The sequence below is a fragment of the Portunus trituberculatus genome, chromosome 37, assembly GCF_017591435.1.
Source record: "Portunus trituberculatus isolate SZX2019 chromosome 37, ASM1759143v1, whole genome shotgun sequence".
NCBI lineage: Eukaryota > Metazoa > Arthropoda > Malacostraca > Decapoda > Portunidae > Portunus > Portunus trituberculatus.
In genome coordinates, this window is record NC_059291.1 from 7,282,019 (window position 1) to 7,300,712 (window position 18,694).

Sequence of the window (18,694 nt, forward strand, 5' to 3'; positions counted from 1 at the left end):
GGCGTGATTAGACGATTTTATTTGCATTAGGAAGAATTTATGGAAGTCAGAAGATTAATGGCCATAGTCTTTACTAGTCTAACCCCAACATATGTTTCTGGAGCTACAAAATCGCAAATACTAACCAGAATGAATATAAAAACGCGGCATGGCACTGAAGGGGTTAATAAGAGCGATCACTATAAAACCCACAAAAATAACAAGAAAAAAAGCAAATTCATTATACAGTACTATGAGCCACGCTACAGTGCATGACAGCAAGGATAAGCGGCACAACGTAGCGATATTCAGGTGAAGGAAGGTGAAGGAAGGCGTAGAAAGGTAAGCGAAGGTAAAGGAAAGATGAAGAAAGGTGAAGGAAAGTGAAGGAAGGTAAAGGAAAGGTGAGAGAGGGTGAAGGAATGTGAAGGAAGGTGAAGAAGTGTGAAGCAAGGTACAAGAAGGTAAAGAAAAGATGAAGGAGAGTGAAAGAAGGTGATGGAAGGTGAAGGAAGATGAAGGAAGGCAAAAAATGAAGATGATGTGAGGAAAGATAAACACATTTGAAATAAGATAGAAAAAGAAGAGAAAAATGAGGAAAAGGAAGATAAAGAAAAGTAAAAGAAAGATGATGGAAGGTGAAGGAAGGTGAGGTTAGAACGAGTAAAAATCTGAGCACCTTGATATGAAACACGAAGTCACCTGTCGATGTTCATTAAGATCTTTGAGGTGTGTGTGTGTGTGTGTGTGTGTGTGTGTGTGTGTGTGTGTGTGTGTGTGTGTGTGTGTGTGTGCGCGCAGACCAGAGCACAGTAGACACGTGTTATCAGTTTCCTGTCAAGTGTCCTGTTGTTGTTTTTCTCTTACGAATAAAGAAAAACTTTCCCTCACGAATCACCACCATCACCACCACCACCACCACCACCACCACCACCACCACATCACCACCACCACCACCACCACCACCACCACCACACCACCAACAACAACAACAACAACAACAACAACAACAACAACAATTCCAAAACATCTCTCCTCTTGATTACTTCCTCATCTCTCTCTCTCTCTCTCTCTCTCTCTCTCTCTCTCTCTCTCTCTCTCTCCATTAATCACAGTGACACCCAATACTCGGCTCTACAAGTAACTAAAACAAGGTCTAATAACACTAGATCATTATACCGCACCAGAAAGAGAGAGAGAGAGAGAGAGAGAGAGAGAGAGAGAGAGAAAAGGAATATGTGGTCTTATCTTTCTTAGTGTGGTGTTTATTATATTCCTGCATCGTTAAGAGGAGGAGGAGGAGGAGGAGGAGGAGGAGGAGGAGGAGGAGGAGGAAGAAGAAGAAACATATTAGAGAATTGTTGTTACTTTCATGGCCTAATAAGTTTTCTTCCTCCCTTCTTTTCTTATCTCCTCCTCCTCCTCCTCCTCCTCCTCCTCCTCCTCCTCCTCCTCCATCTCCTCCGTCCATTAGCTATTGAAAGAGTGCGGCAGTGTGTGAGCAGGAAATAATCTTTCTCTGTGGCGCGTATCGAGAGAGAGAGAGAGAGAGAGAGAGAGAGAGAGAGAGAGAGAGAGAGAGAGAGAGAGAGAGAAAATATTGTCCAGAAAAAAGGCTTACAAAGAAAAAAAACATAAAAGATTTCTCAGTAAATGTAAATAGTTCTGCTGTCCACCATTTGCCTTCCTCTCACTTGCCTTGCTTCCTCCCTTCTACACAAACCTATGACAGCCTTTTCACTTGTTTTCCCACCTTCATTATCCGCCTTTACTCTCACTAGCTACCTCTCTCAACACACTATGCATTTTCTCTTGCCTTTCTTCTTTCTTTATCCTTCTCTTCCGTCACTAGTACCTCTCTCAACATACTGCATTTTTCATTTGCCCTCCTTCCTTCTTTGCCCTTCTCTACTCTCATTAATACGTTCCTCAACACACTGTATTTTCTTTCATTTGCCTTCCTTCATTCTCTATCCTTCTCTACCGCCATTAGTACACCTCTCCACACACTATGCATTTACAAAACCCACTTATGCCTCAGTGAATGGCTCCTACATCCCCGCATTAACCTGAACATTTGGAAACCACTCTTAACTTGTCCTATTAAATCTTTCTCGCTTTCATCTATGTTCACTTTCCTTCCTTCCTCTTTTCCTTCTTTCTTTTCTTCAGTCTTTCTTTCCTTCCTTCTTTATTTAAACCAGCACCTTTCCTTCCTTCTACGTTCAGTGTCTTTCCTTCCTTCTTCCCTTCTATCCTTCTTCCTTCCTTCCTTCTTTCTTTACCCTCACCACCACCTTCCTTCATGGCAAAGTGGTTCCTCTCATTAACATACGCATTAGGAAAAAACCCGCTTAACCTCACACACTAAACTAAACTTCCTCTTTTTACCCTCTTTTATTCTTTTATTCTTTTCCATTTTAATCCTTTCATTCCCTTCTTCTTTCCCTTCCTTTCCTTCTTTATTTATTCTCACGAGTACCTTCTTCTTATAGCTGAATGGAAACCAGCTTAACCTGAGCCACTAAACTAAATCTTCTCTATCTATTTTATTCCTTTGCATTTTTAAAACTCCTCCTCTTCTTGCTCCTCCTCCTCCTCCTCCTCCTCCTCCTCCTCCTCCTCCTCCTCCTCCTCCTCATTTTTTCCTGCCTCCAGCTCATGTTACGGCTAATGGGGACTGTCTTCCGGGAGTAGCCTAAAGTTGCAACTGTATCCATTGGTCGTGTGTTAAGGGGAGGCTCCTGCGCACTTACTGACTGTATTGATAGCACTCTCAAATACATCGGATAGGACACGGAACTAGACCTACAGAGAGAGAGAGAGAGAGAGAGAGAGAGAGAGAGATTCTGCGTAGTTTTGTGTTTTCCTAAATGTCGTTTTCTTTTCCCCCATTTTCTTTTTGATCTCTAAGCGAGCAATTAAGATCGTGTGTGTGTGTGTGTGTGTGTGTGTGTGTGTGTGTGTGTATATAAGGTAGGAGATCGTTCGATTAGGTCACGTGCTAGCAGGTATAGTATAAGTACATAGAAACATATACTTTTACTACAGCTTCCCCTTAAAATTATTCAGTATAAGATAGATATGGACAGTAGAAATAGTCCCTTCGTTTTCTTTTCAGCGTGTGGAGGAATTTCGGCGTCTCTCTCTCTCTCTCTCTCTCTCTCTCTCTCTCTCTCTCTCTCTCTCTCTCTCTCTCTGGAGGCTAATAGCTCTCATAATTAACATAAACTTGCCTAATTTGCTTTGTCAAGTATCCAGACTCGATCGAGGAGACTGTTTACCCTCGCTGGGAAGGAAGCTCACTAATTGCATAAATCCCAGCCAGTTATTATCTCCTTGCCTAAATTACTTGCCCGCCTCCACCACCACCACTACCACCACCAGTTCAGCCCAGCCTCCGACAATACCACCACCATCACCATCACCACCACCACCACCACCACCAGCCCAGCCAGGCTTCCGACAATACCACCACCACCACCACCACCACCACCACCACCTTTCGTCCTGTTCCACTACCATCACCACATACTGAAACTCTTTTTTATGATTAGGTTATGCCAATATAATTTTTCGTATCTGCAAAATCGAGGCAATCATGATGTTAGCGAATGCACAAATGAGGTACACATTATTCATGGTTGCTGATGGAAAAGTCAGTGAACATGATTTGCATTCATATTGTGTTAGTTAGTTGTTTTCGATTTCTCTGCCGCGTCCAAGGCTGGCATGACAGTTACTGCTATTGTTTTTATTCAACACACAGACACACGCATACACATACACACACACACACACACACACACACACACACACACACACACACACACACACACACACACACACGCACGCCAGCGATTCTAGATTATCTCTAAAATTGTTGATATTGCGGGCGGATATTACCTTACAGATCTTCGATAAATAAAACAAATAGATAAATACAACCAGTAGGTAAATTCCTGACACTGTTTTGTTCTTTTTCAGCACGGAGACGATAGCCATTCCGATCCCTCCCAAGAATTTTCCACTCAGTTCTTTTATAGGCTAAATAATGATGGACAATTAACACTAAATCCTACATTCCAGAGTATACTTCGGTGACAGTATTTTGATTTATATTTGTGAAAGTACATTTCACTATTTATACCAATGGGATATTTGAAAGGCCTCAACATCTTTCCTTCCAGTGCGTAGCTACAAAATCTTCTTGACAGTCACCAGAAGACGAACCCTTTGTCAATAACACCACTATTATCAACATTATATCCTACATTGCACTGTATGAAAGCCCTCAACACAATCATCAGCACTACATCCCACATTCCAGTGTATGGAAGGCCTTCACCACCTCCTTTACTGTCCTCTTGACACCCACCAAAAGACGAGCCCTTGTCAATAACAGCTGCCCGTCTAACACACGATTCTAGGACAGGAAGTATCAGGAAAAAAGTAACAGGAAAAAAGTAACAGGAATATTGAATGCTATAGTTTTTTTTTCCTCCCTTTAATAGAATGACAATGTTACTTTTTTTCCTAAATAAAATTAATACTGTGATTTTTTTTCCTAATACTTTATTTCCTAGCTAAAATTGCTTCTTTTTCTCCGCTACTTATTTCCTGATACTTTCTTTCCGCTCACCCTAACGAACGCCAGACCACCTCTATCCCCTGCAATATAACTGAAGCTTCCACTGACTCCCATTCATAAAGTGCTAGAGACTTCACCCTTCTCTCACGCGCCCTATCCAAGGTGTTATTAGTGCAACCTATTCACAGCAGGCCTCACCACCCACCTCCAACCTTCCTTCCAGCGTAGATGAAGCTTCGTCCCCGGCAGCCTCACCAGTGTCATGATGCTATTCCCAGAACTTCATAGATTCAATACCGTGGAAGTTTACAGCACCATTAATACACAATATGAGCTAGAGCGAGAAATATCCGGGAAAGTCAAAGAGAGAGAGAGAGAGAGAGAGAGAGAGAGAGAGAGAGAGAGAGAGAGAGAGAGAGAGTAGAGCTGCAGTGGTGAATGGGTTAAGCCTTACTTAAGCCACGTGCCTCTAACAGTTAGTTCCTCGGCTTGACATTAACTTTTTCGTTCCACCGCCTGAACCAACAAAGTCGCCAAAGCGTCACAAACCTGGTGAATTATTTATGTCCAGAGATCAGATTCTTTGGTTTAACCCCTTCAATACTGGGACACATTTTACCTTGAGATTTGTGTAAGATTAGACCATTTTATTGACATTACGAAGGGTCTATGGAGGTCAGAAGATTAATGGCAAACAGTCTTCACTATTCTAATCCCCCTACATAAGTTTCTGAAGCTGAGTAAAATCAAATAATAAGCAGAATGAATGTGGAAACGCGTCATGGAACTGAAGTGTTTAAGGTGCCCAACGTGTCCAGCATGCAGGGACATTTACGCGTGAATGTGAAAGATAACAAAGAGAGAAGTTAGGAGAGGGGAGGTGATTGAAGCGAGGAGGGAAGCGAGGAAATAAAAAAAGGGGATGGCGGCGCTTTGTCACTAGTTATGCGAGGCGCCCCATCACAGACAGGGAAGGGTGGGAATTTTGTTTTTCCATCACAGACACGAGTGTCATTACAGCTTTGTCTTCCTGCTGGCTTGGACAAGATTTCCTCTCTGCCTTTTTCCTCTGATGTTGTTGATGCGACTATTGCTCAAAGTTGAAAGAGTTATTTTATACACAAAGTGTGGATTTTATTTCGAAAGTTTATTGAAATGTGAAATAGAGTTAGGGTTGAATGTTACGATCTTCACACTGCTCCTATGAAGACAAGTCACACGCACAATGTTTCCTGTTTAATCAAGGAATATACATCTATTATCAGGGAAAAAAAAGAGATTATCATTTCTTTTCAACTTTTTTTTGTTATGAAGCGGGAAAAGAATGCCATTAAACATTACCTTATAAACTGGAAAATTTTTAATGATGAAATGTATTAGTTAAACATGAATACAGAAAGTTCATGTCAATCAGTAAAGTGTGGAGTATGTTATTTTTTTGTTTCTGAGCCTTCTATAAATATAGAACATGGGTGCAGATAAACATTACTATCTTCACACACTTCCTATGAGCACAAAACATGAGCCTAACCTAACCTAACCTAACCTAACGTAACCCAACCCAACCCAACCTTAACCTAACCAAACCTAACTCAACCTAACTTAACCTTAACTCAACTTAGCCCAATCTAACCTAACCTAACCCAATCCAACCTAATCAAACCTAACATGACCTAACCCAACCTAACCTTACCTAACCTAACCTAACCCAACCCAACCTAACCCAACCTAACCTAACCTAACCTAACCTAACCCAACCCAACCCAATCTAACCTCAACCTAAACCAACCCAACCTTGAAAGAACGAACATACATTAATAATCATGTAAAAATTTGGAGAATAAAGTTATTTTTCTCTCTTTATCAGCTGAAATGAATGAAGACTTTTTATCATTCTATCTAATGGTCTGGACTTGGAAAAATATAAGAAACTAAGAGAAAAAGCGATTAATGTTTTCTCTCACGTGCGCTAATGTTTTCAAGAATATGTTTAGATGTGTGTGTGTGTGTGTGTGTGTGTGTGTGTGTGTGTGTGTGTGTGTGTGTGTGTGTGTGTGTGTGTGTGTGTGTGTGTGTGTGTGTGTGTGTGTGTGACTAATCAGTGTGCATGTTGACACTTTGCTTCCTCCTCTCATGGCGGAATGCTTATAAATCCTACCTGAGGGAGTCTTAACACAAGGTTACAGACACGCTAGAGCGAGAGGAGGAGGACTGGAAGGAGGAGGATAGCTGATCAGAAGAAAAGAAGAAAAGAACTCGAAAAATTAAGAAAAAAAAGAAGACAAACAAGAGGAAAAGTGAAGAACCGTTGAAAAAGCAATTCTTCCCGACGACCACTAGAACCAGAACCAGAGCCAGTTACATAATAATCTCTCTCTCTCTCTCTCTCTCTCTCTCTCTCTCTCTCTCTCTCTCTCTCTCTCTCTCTCTCTCTCTCTCTCTTCTCCTCCACACTTGAACATCGCCTCTTTGTCTGTCCTTCATCTTTAATACTCCACTTGGACATCCATCAAATGTGGGCCCAATGTGGCAGAATTCACAGGAAATTTCTTTTATTCGATTTGTTTGGTAGCTATCAAGGGGCGCTCGGCTTTCCCCTAATAGCTAAAGTTCTCCTCCCTCCACTCTGTCCTCGCCTCGCCTCGCCCCGCCCCATGACACGGATTTCTCTGTCAAGTAAACCTTTTTTTTGTCCTCAACTTCCTCGGAAATTAGTCAGTTTTGTGTCTGATATTTAAAGGGTTTAGAGGTCGGTGAATTAGAGTGATTTTATTTTGTTTTCTCTCTCTCTCTCTCTCTCTCTCTCTCTCTCTCTCTCTCTCTCTCTCTCTCTCTCTCTCTCTCTCTCTCTCTCTCTCTCTCTCTCTCTCTCTGTAAAACCTTAGTTAGCTCCCAATTTAAATAGAAATAATGTAATCTCTTCGTGACTCACAGTGTGCAGGTCACGTGACAAGCTTAACCCTTTCACTACCAGGAAGCGTTTTCACATTCATTTTGGTTACTATTTCGTGACTTTATACAGCTTAAGAAACATATGTGGGGATTAAAATAATGAAAACTCTAGCTATCAATCTTCTGACCTCCATAGACCCTTCCTAATGTCAATAAAATTGTCTAATCTTACCCAAAAATCATGGTAAAAATGCGTCTCAGTATTGAACGGGTTAAGTAACTGAAGAATTTTAACTTAGATGAACGTACTGTCCTTCTTCCCTCTCTTTCACTAACCCTTCCTTTACTACCAACTTCAATGACAAGAAAACGTAACGGGATTTAAACTTCGACCATCGTGACAAGCGTAGATGAAGAACACAAACTGAGCACGTTTTTCCTACCCCACGCTCCCTTCCCTTCCTTCACCACTACTTTCTTAAGGCTCGTATTCTCAAACGCTTCTGTCCTCCACTATTTCAAAAGCCTTTATTAAAATTTACACGAACTTGTCAAGGTGTTTTTACGATTCCAGAGATAGAGTGACAAGATTTCTACATTATTAACTGGAGAAACGCTCTTGAAAACACCGCTAATCATCTCTGTGGCCTTAGGAAGTAGTTGTGGTGAGAGGGCAAAGCGTTCCTGCCCGTCACCACACTGGCCCCTTAATACACGATGCATGAGACTGGCCAACACTGAGGGGCGGAGTGCATGCGGCGTCACGAGGCAGCATGCAACAGGGGGAAGGTTATAAAGGGAACAAGGCAGCCATGAGGAGAAAGGAGTGTGCGAACCAGGCTATACAAGGGTTCCATAGAGCTGGGAGAGGCCAAGACCAGCCATCTAAAGTCTGTATTCTGAAAGGCTTTATTCTCTCACAATCTCTGCTTTCCGAAGATTCCAGTTGAAGATACTCATGTTCTTAAGAGTAATTTTCTAGAATATTAAAAGGAGAAACTGTATTGAAAACTCGGCTAATTGTCTCCTTGGCCTTGGAAAATTGTCGTATTGAAATGGAAAGGTGTTTCTGAATACGGGCATAAGACTCATAAGCTTTGATGCAGAGGAGAGTTGTTACGTTATGGGTAGTAATGAGAGAAATTAAAGGTAAGGGTTTGTTTATCAAGTGACGAGTGTGGGATTATCTAAATGTATCCATGAAGGTGAAGAGAATGTTGATCCTTTCATAATTCAAATGTATGACCGTCTACAACTTTTGACAGATTGACTTCCTCACACACACACACACACACACACACACACACACACACACACATCTTTTCTAAAAGTCAATCAACGTAACATGTCACAATATCAATAAAAAAAATACCATTATAAATGAACATAACTTGAACTAAAGCATTCTGAGACTAAAGATAGAAAGATGGATAGAAAGGTAGATAGACAGACAAATAGAAATACCAACCAACAGACAGACAGACGGACAGACAGACAAAAGGAGAGACACCAAGGCAGACAAACAAGAGGTCCTATGATATTCTCCTCCAGCAATCCTCCAGCAAGGAAAAGAACCACGAAAGAAGGTAACAAAGCCGCCATTACGAAGCTTTGTTCCACTCGGAGAGGACCATCGAAACCACAATGCCACAAAGAAAAACTTGAGGTTCGCCAACTCTCCATCTACTACGGGGTTGCCTTTTTTTTTATTTCCTTTCAACTCTACTATCTTTTCTCCCTCTCATCCTGCCTTCCTTCCTGCCTATCATCCGTTATTTTCTTTCTATCCGTCTGTTTTTTTCCTCTTAGCTTTCCTTCCTCCCGTTTTCTTTTTCCTTTTGCCCTCTTTCCCTTCCTTTTCCTTATATTTCCTTTCTTTCATCCGTCATTCTCTTCCTTCCTCCCTTTCTCTTTTCCTTCCCTTCTCCTTCATTCTTCCTCCTTGTTTTCATTCTACCATATTCATCGTTTTTCATTTCCTTGTTCCTCTTTCTTTCTATCTCTCATTTTTTTTTCTTTTCTTGCTCCCTAACTCTCTCTCTCTCTCTCTCTCTCTCTCTCTCTCTCTCTCTCTCTCTCTCTCTCTTCCCTCTCCTCTCCATTTCTTTCTTTCTTTCTACTTTTATGCTTCGCTGTTCAATATCACTTCCTGGTTTTTTTTCTCTAGCTAGTAATTTTCTCTTCCTCTTTAACTGTCTCCTCCTCCTCTCTCTCTCTCTCTCTCTCTCTCTCTCTCTCTCTCTCTCTCTCTCTCTCTCTCTTTATTCAATTCAACATCACTTTCCTTTTTCTTTCCAACCTTCACTGTTCAATATTTCTTCAATTCTTTCCCTCTTTTTTTTCTTTGTTATTTTCTCTTCGTCTATAACTCTCCTTTCCACCCTCCCCTCTCTCCCCTTCCTTTCTTTCTCCACTTACCCTACATCACTACCCATTTCTTCCTCCCTCTCTACTTTTAATCCCCTGGTACTGTAAAAACACTCTTCCTCGCTTCCTTTCCCTCCCTGTTTTCATCTCGACTCCATTAATTCAACGCCACATTCAAGAAAATCGGATACTCGATGCCCTGTAAGTCTTGCAGTGCTGACGCCACGCCTACGTCACAAGCCACACCGGTGACGTCATTCGTGCATTGGTGTCTGGCTAGCTGCCCAGTCACGGGGTGGGTGTTGGTGGAGAGCGGGAGGGACGTGGGAGGGGGATGAAGGGAAGGATGGATGGCACAGTGGGTGTGGTAGAAAACGAAGGAGTTGAGTGGGTGGACTACTGAAGAGAGAGAGAGAGAGAGAGAGAGAGAGAGAGAGAGAGAGACAGACAGACAGACAGAAAAACAGACAGAAAGAAAAACAGAGACAGAAGAACAGACAGAAAAACAGACAGACATACAGACAGACATACAGACAGAAAAACAGACAGAAAAACAGACACACATAAAGACAGATAGAAAACAGACAGACATACAGACAGACACAAGGGAAAAAAGAGCAAGGTGTAATGTTATACGTGTTTGTCACCATCATTTCTGAAACAATGTCTAGTTCGCATCAAGAAAATAAACAAAACACAATATCCGTATATAAAAAATGAAAAAAAAAACTAATACAAATGTTAGTTTTTATCACATCAGTTATTTCTAAAGCACTGTACGCACACTATGTCAATTAATCACTCACCAGCCTTGGGGCATAGAAGCGAGGACACACGCCGCACTATCACCACCATCAACACCATCAACACCACCACCACCACCAACACCACCAAATGCACTATCACTACCACCATCACCACCAACCAACCACCACCATCACTGCCATTACCGCCACCACAACCACCATTACAGTTAAACATGAACAATCTCACAGCACAGACTACCATACCTTTGTTCCTCCTCTTCCTCCTTTCCTTCCTTTCCTCCTCCTCCTCCTTCTTCTCCTCCTCCTTCTTCTTCTTCCTCCTGCTCCTGCTCCTGCTCCTGCTCCTACTACTCCTACTCCTCCCCTTCTCCTCCTTCTTCTTCTCCTCCTCCTCCTCCTCCTCCTCCTCCTCCTCCTCCTCCTCCTCCTCCTCCTCTCCATCCTCCTGCTCACATAAGCACACAATTAGGGTGTTAGTCTCCATGCAGCCATTAATCCCTTCAGTACCATGACGCGTTTCTATATTCATTCTGCTTACTGTTTGGTGGTTTTATACAGCTGCAGAAAACTTACGTGGGGGGATTAAAATAATGAAGACTCTGGCCATTAATCTTTTGATCTCTATAGACACTTCCTAATGGTAATAAAATGGTCTAATCGTACACAAATCTCCAAGTAAAAATGTGTCTCAATATTGAAGGGATTAATCTTCTGACCTCCATAGACCCTCCTAATATCAATAAATCGTCTAATCATACCCAAAACTCATGATAAAAATGCGTCCCCGTACTGAAAGGGTTAATGGGCTTTGAAAGAACACTAGACAAATTCATAGGCAAGGATCATAGGTGACACAGATAGCCGGGTCATATATAGAGGGGAATGACCTGTGTACACCCTGGCAGATTCTCGCAACTTTTCTTATTCTGTTCTTATGTAAGCGTGAGAAGGAACACTACATTTTCCAGGGTGTCTTGATGCTTCTCTTACGAAAAAGAGCACGTTTACCTGGAAGGACTAAGCTCATGAAAAAACGCCAGAATATGTTTTGAAATATTTGCGTTCATGTTAATAAGGAAGCAAACAAAGATACGTCGTAGTGAACTAAATTATTATCGTTGCAGCGTCATTTTTTCCCCTCTTTGTTGGTCTTGATGTAAAAGTTAAGGCGTCCCCGTGCAAGACTCGCTATGTGAAGGAGAGAGACATTATGTGAGTAAGTAGAGAGAGAGAGAGAGAGAGAGAGAGAGAGAGAGAGAGAGAGAGAGAGAGAGAGAGAGAGAGAGAGAGAGAGAGAGAGAGAGAGAGAGAGAGAGAGAGAGAGAGAGAGAGAGAGAGAGACAGACAGACAGACAGACAGAGAAACAGACAGACAGAGATCACATGCAAGATAGAAAGACACCAAAAATGTAAAAAAGAAAAAAAAATGAAAAGATGAAAAGATGAATAAAAGAGAAAGAAAGAGAGAGAGAGAGAGAGAGAGAGAGAGAGAGAGGTCACGCACGTGGTAGCTCCGTGTTTTTCGTGGTGTTACAGTGGTTTAACAAAGTGCAGTGTTGTGAAAATTTCAGTGTTTGAAGTGCTAAGTGTCCTGGTGTCCATGTAAAAGTGTAAGGTGTGCTAAGCCTTGCAATAGTGTTAAAAAATCACTTGAAAAGAGTGCTTGTACCCGTGCAGTGACTGAGACCCGGGCCTGACCTGACGCGAGGCCTAAGGCAGCACACAGTTGCCAAATCTCTCCAAGGTAGTTTTTAAACAACCTGTATCTCTCTCTCCGTGGCTGGTTTGGCTTGACTTGTGGGAGAGGTAGTTAGTGTCGTGTGTTTTTTGTGCGCCTGTGGGGAAGTGCTTTGTGTTCTGTGCCAGTGTTTAGTGTCTGTGTTCACGAGTGTGTTAGTGTCGTACGTGTCGTTTAGAACCAACACTCGTTGTCGCTCCCACACCTGGCTCCACAATTCCCCAGGGAATCACTTATCCTCTCCCTCAATGTCTAGCCCCGCCCATCGCCCCATAGCCAGGCGAGACTTGCCTGGCTACCAGCCACAGAATTGGTGTTGCGTTTGTGGCAAAGCAACACTTAAGACTCAACACGTGAGCTGTGACGAGGAAACCTGCCGTAACCTTTGTCACAACAGCTGCCTTGGGGATACGCCAGTCTTCAAGTGTAGCTACACGGAACAGCTACGACTCCAAGCAAACATCCCGGACCCCGTCATCTACATCAGCGAGGAGACTGACACACCCCACGCCACTACCGGACGATAGTGGGAGAGTCAGTGGGAGGGCTTGAGAGAGGAGAGCTAGTTTCACTAGTTGAGAAGCTCACTGAGGAAGCCTCTCAACAAAACTGTGTGATTAAGTCCCTCCAGGACGACCGAGACTTGATCATACAGCACAGAGACGTGTTTGCTGCGGCTCTCAGAGTAGCAGACAGGCTGATAGCGTCAAAACAGCGCCAGACGCAAGTAGCCACACGCTCTCAGGCAGTCAGCGCCCACGCAGAGTCAATTGACGAACACTGGGAGGTGGTTTGTCAGGACTCTGAGAGGTGGAGGACGTGGTGGAGCTCGGATAAACCGCAACAGATCCGGTACGCAGCTGTTTTCTCCACTTCCACCTTCCCTTCGCCTGCCCGGGAAACAACGACCGCTCCGCCTACCTCCACTGCTTCCACCGCCACACAGAGCGACTGTGACACCTCCCCAGCGTCCACTGTCACTCCTTCTGCCACACAGAGTGACTGCTCGGTACTCACTACCACGTCTACCGCCACACAGAGCAGCAGGGACTCTTCCTCCATAAACACAGCGAACGGAGTAGATCGCGGTGCCTCTGTTCGCCCACGAACCTCTCCTCAGACCACTTCAGGAGATTGGAGAAAAAAGAAATCTAAGAGGGAAGTGCAGCAGGACGCGAGGAGGGTGTCCAGCGAAGGACTGAGGACTCACCAGGCCACCAAGCAGACACAAAAGCGAGCCAAGGCAAAAGTGTGTGAGTACTGCTCACGGAAAGGACACACTTCTGCTACTTGCCACGCCAGAACTGACGATTTACGTCAGGAGCGTCTCCTACAGCGGCTTCTTACGGTGGAAAGATACACAGCCACACCCTTCCCACCTGCAGCGCCTCAGCCCGCCCACCCCCTCACTTCATTTCAGTCCTTGCCACAACCTCGCCCACTCCTTCCTCAGCCTGGTATCTGGAATCAGAACCAGGGGCGGCAGTGGACCACCTCTTCACCAGTACCAGCAGTCGGCCGCGGACCCTAACCACCACCTCGGACTAGCAGGCCTCGCTCACTACCATCCCTCACCATGGTACAGCCAGCTTGCCCCGCCGCCAACTAAAGGTCGTCTCTAGCAACGTCCGTGGTCTCCGGACTAACCTTGCAGACTTATACCACAACTGTGTGCAACGACACAATGCAGACGTTGTTGTGGTGACCGAGACATGGCTGAACAGTGAGGTGGAGCCCACGTATGGCAGGATGCAGGGCTTCACCCACTGGGTGAGGAGGGACCGACAGGAGCGAACAGGAGGTGGAGTGGCTGTCTGCTTCAAGGAAGGAATGCAGGCCCAGCTACTCGACATAGACACGCCTCCAATGATGGAGATGATGTACTTCCGAGTAATGCTGGCAGACCGCTCAGCCCTCCTGCTGTGTGCCCTGTATCGCCCCCCGCGACAAGGGCCTGACTCACTCCTGTACCTGACTGAGACCTTAGACAACCTGATGATGGCACACAGCTGCAGCCACGTGCTGATTGTGGGGGATCTCAATCACCACCTGGAAAGAGACGCCTACGAGAATCTCCTGAGGTGCAGGGTCTGACAGATCATGTCACCTTCCCCACACATGAACGAGGAGGGACATTAGACCCTGTCATCTCAGACTACCAGGAAGACAAGCTTCAGTGTCATCAGCTGGGGCTCGTGGGCAGCTCTGACCATCACGCTGTACTGACACAGCTGGAAGTGGGCGTGGCTCAGGACGAGGCCACCACCCGCACCATCTGGCTGTGGAACAAAGCAGACTGGGCTTCCCTGCGCCGCGACCTGACCCACACCCCATGGGCCACTCTGCTACAGGGAGGAGCAGAGAGTGAAGCACTTGCACTCACCTCTCACCTTCTCGCCCTCCAGAGACGCCACGTCCCACACAGGGAATACACCACCAGATCGACGGATCAGCCATGGTTTGGCTACCGTTGCCGTGTTGCTGCCGAGGCAAAGTATGCTGCCTGGCTCCGCTACAAGAGGAACCCGACTCGGCGCAACAAGGACCTGCACAGGGCTGCATGCAGGAGGATGGTGGTAACCAGCAAGTGGGCCTTAAAAAAGTGGGAGGAAAGCCTGCGCCGGAAACTGTGTGGCACTGGCGTAGGAAACAAAACTTGGTGGTCTCTTGTTAAGGACAAACAAGGAACTGGCCACCAAGAATCCATCCCTCCCTCAGCAAGCAGGACGGTACTGTCGCCACCAGCAGTAAGGAGAGGGCACAGTTGCTGGCTTCCTTGTTTGCTGGAAAATGAAGGTCGGGAATCCACAGCAGCCACCGCCTCAGCTGGTCCAGCAATGTGAGAAGACTGTCACCATGGTGGAGGTGACGCATCAGCAGGTGAAGCGATTATTGCGGGGCTGGACACACAGAAAGCCACCGGCCCTGATGACATCAGCCCGCACCTGCTGAAGCGATGCTCCCAGGAACTGGCTGCCCCTCTCACCCAAGTTCACAACTTGTGTACGGGAAAACGTCTGGCCTTCAGTGTGGAAGGAGGCTCGAGTAGTTCCTGCACACAAAAAGCTCCAGGACGGACCCAAAAAACTACAGACCCATATCCCTGTTGTCAGTGGTGGGTAAAGTGTTTGAGAGGGTCGTGGCAGAGGTGGTGTGTAGCCATCTCAAGGACAATGCCCTCCTCTCAGACCAACAGTTTGGGTTCAGACCTGGAAGGTCAACCTCCGACCTAATGATGCTTCTCACCAGGCATTGGCAGGACGCCCTCGACGACGGCAAGGACACTATAGTGGTTGCTTTGGACATAGCAGGAGCTTTTGATAAAGTATGGCACAACGGATTACTAGAAAAGCTTCGTGCTAAAGGCATCCAGGGTGGCTTGCTACGACTCTTGGGAAATTACCTGCAGGACAGAAGCCTCAAGGTGGTTGTCAACGGGCAAACATCTGAGTCCCTGCCTGTGGAGGCATCAGTGCCACAGGGTTCAATTCTTGGCCCACTCCTGTGGAATATCTACGTGGATGATCTTCTCCAGCTACTGCCAGGAGTCATGGCCTATGCTGATGACTGCACCCTCTCCTATACCTATCCACGCCAGGACAGTGGGCGGGCTGCTGAGGCCATCAATCAGCAGCTACGAGTGATAAAGGAGTGGGGTGCTCGCTGGCAAGTGACATTCGCGCCGGAGAAGACACAAGCAATGGTTGTCTCTCGGTCCCCAGCCGCCATGGCAGCAATGGCAGGAAAGTTGTCTTTGGCGCTGCTGCTCTCCCACTCCAAGATGACGTCAAGATACTTGGAGTGGAGGTGGATCGAGGGCTGAGGTTTGACAGGCATGTCAAAACCATTGCCAAGAAAGCCTCTCACAGGATCTCCGCTCTCAGAAGGATCGCCAGTTTCCTCGACAGGAAGGGGAGACTGCTGCTGTACAAGGCACAGGTGCGGCCCCACCTTGAATACGCAGCTCTCTCCTGGATGTCCTGTGCCGCCACACACAGAAGGAGACTGGACAGCATCCAACGCCGCGCCATACGGCTAGTAGATGCTGCACTACCACCTCACCCAGAGCCTGAGCGTCCCCTTGATTCACTGGAACACCGCAGAGACGTGGCGGCGATCGTAGTGTTCCATAAGGCACAGGTGCAAAGAGTGCCACATCTGGCAGGGCTGCGTCATCCTCTAAGAGTCACCGCACGGAGCACGAGAACGGTGCTCAATGGTGGTGACGCCGTAGAGGTGCCGCGATCCCACGGGTGTCAGCATCAACGCACCTTCGCAGGACGCGTCTCCAGGATGTGGAACTTGTTCACGGCCGCGGTGCCTCACGTCCAGGAGATGAACACTCACAGTGTCAAACTGATGGCACATAAGTGGAGACAGACACTGCCAACTCCTCTGACACTCTTTGTGACGTGACACTCAGTGTAGTGCAGTGCGTGAATAGTGCTAGTGAAGTGAAACGAATAGTGCTCCATTTACATGCTGACCATCTTGTATATTATCTATTTTTAAGTCTTGTAAATATTGTAGAGAAATAGATTGTAGTACCCTTAGAATAGGTAGCACACGACAGTGCGCCTTTGGGTACATGTTCCTTTGTATTAAGTTTTGTTTAAATAAAAAAAAAAAAAAAAAGAGAGAGAGAGAGAGAGAGAGAGAGAGAGAGAGAGAGAGAGAGAGAGAGAGAGAGAGAGAGAGAGAGAGAGAGAGAGAGAGAGAGAGAGAGAGAGAGAGAGAGAGAGAGAGAGAACCCAGCCAAGCTCCGACCCGTCCCAGCCCATCCCAGCCTAGCCCCGCCCCGCGACTCGATGTCTTGAAGTGTTGCCCGCGGTGGAAACCAAGACGACGAAGGAAGAAGGATTTGAAACACTCCTTCTGGGATTTACTTCTGTAATTGAATGGTGAGAGAGAGAGAGAGAGAGAGAGAGAGAGAGAGAGAGAGAGAGAGAGAGAGAGAGAGAGAGAGAGAGAGAGAGAGAGAGAGAGAGAGAGAGAGAGAGAGAGAGAGAGAGAGAGAGAGAGAGAGAGAGAGAGAGAGAGAGAGAGAGAGAGAGAGAGAGAGAGAGAGAGAGAGAGAGAGAGAGAGAGAGAGAGAGAGAGAGAGAGAGAGAGAGAGAGAGAGAGAGAGAATGAATTTGCGATTGCATCTCATTAGGAAAGTAATGAATTAACTATTTCCAAACGAAAACGAAATTGTAGCATCTGTGTATCTACCTCTCTCTCTTTATCTATCTATCTATGTATCTATCGTTCTATCTATCTATCTATCTATGTATCTATGTATCCATCTGCCTATCTATCTATCTATCTATCTATCTATCCATTGGTCTATCTATCTATCTATCTATCTATCTACTTATCTATCTCAACCAACCTAATTACTAATCTTACCTGTATCTACCTTCCTCTTTACCTATCTACTATTAGGAACATAACAATCAGCCTACCTGCCTTTTCATACCTGCCTATCAAACAATGTAACGAGAATCTCTGAAATATTAAACTAATATTGTCTATTTGTATAAGAAATAAATAATAATATACATACAGGTAGATAAGCAGACAGATAGAAGTGTTAAGCTACAATAAGTTCTGATATTTTTCGTAATAGTGTAGTTTTTCTCTCTTTTCCAACTGCTAACTTTGTGCAAGGGCCTTATCCGTCCTTGTATGGAGTACTTTTCGCATATTTAGGGGGATTCCAATCATACAGCTTTATTAGATAGGGTGGAACCAAAAGTTTTTCGTCACATCAACTCCCCTCCTCTGACTGAGTGTCTTCTGCCTCTTTCTCACCGCCGAAATGTTGCATCCCTTTCTTTTATCGCTATTTTCATGCTAACTGCTCTATTGATCTTGCTAACTGCATGCCTCCCCTCCTCCTGCGGCCTCGCTGCACAAGGCTTTCTTCTTCCTTTCATCCCTATTCTGTCCAACTCTCTAATAAAAGAGTTAACCAGTATTATCAATCATTCATACCTTCCACTGGTAAACTATGGAACTCTTTACCTGCTTCTGTATTTCCAGCTTCCTACGACTTAAGTTATTTTAAGAGAGAGGTGTCAAGACATTTATCGCAATCTTTTGACTAATTCTTTTGCATCTTTTATGGAGACTGCAATTCCAGTGGGCCTTTTTTTTTCTAACATATTTTTTTGCCCTTAGCAGTTCTCCCTCTTACATAAGAAAAAGTCAGCAAAAGAGAAACACCACTTCACTGCAGGCACCTTGGCTAAAGCAGTCCCATAGCTCCGCACCATCACTCATCCGGCAGCAGTTGGCAGTTGGAGACGCAGCATGAAGTCTCCTCGCTGCGTTAGAATCGTTAGTAAGGCGAACGACCTCCTGTGATTACCATCC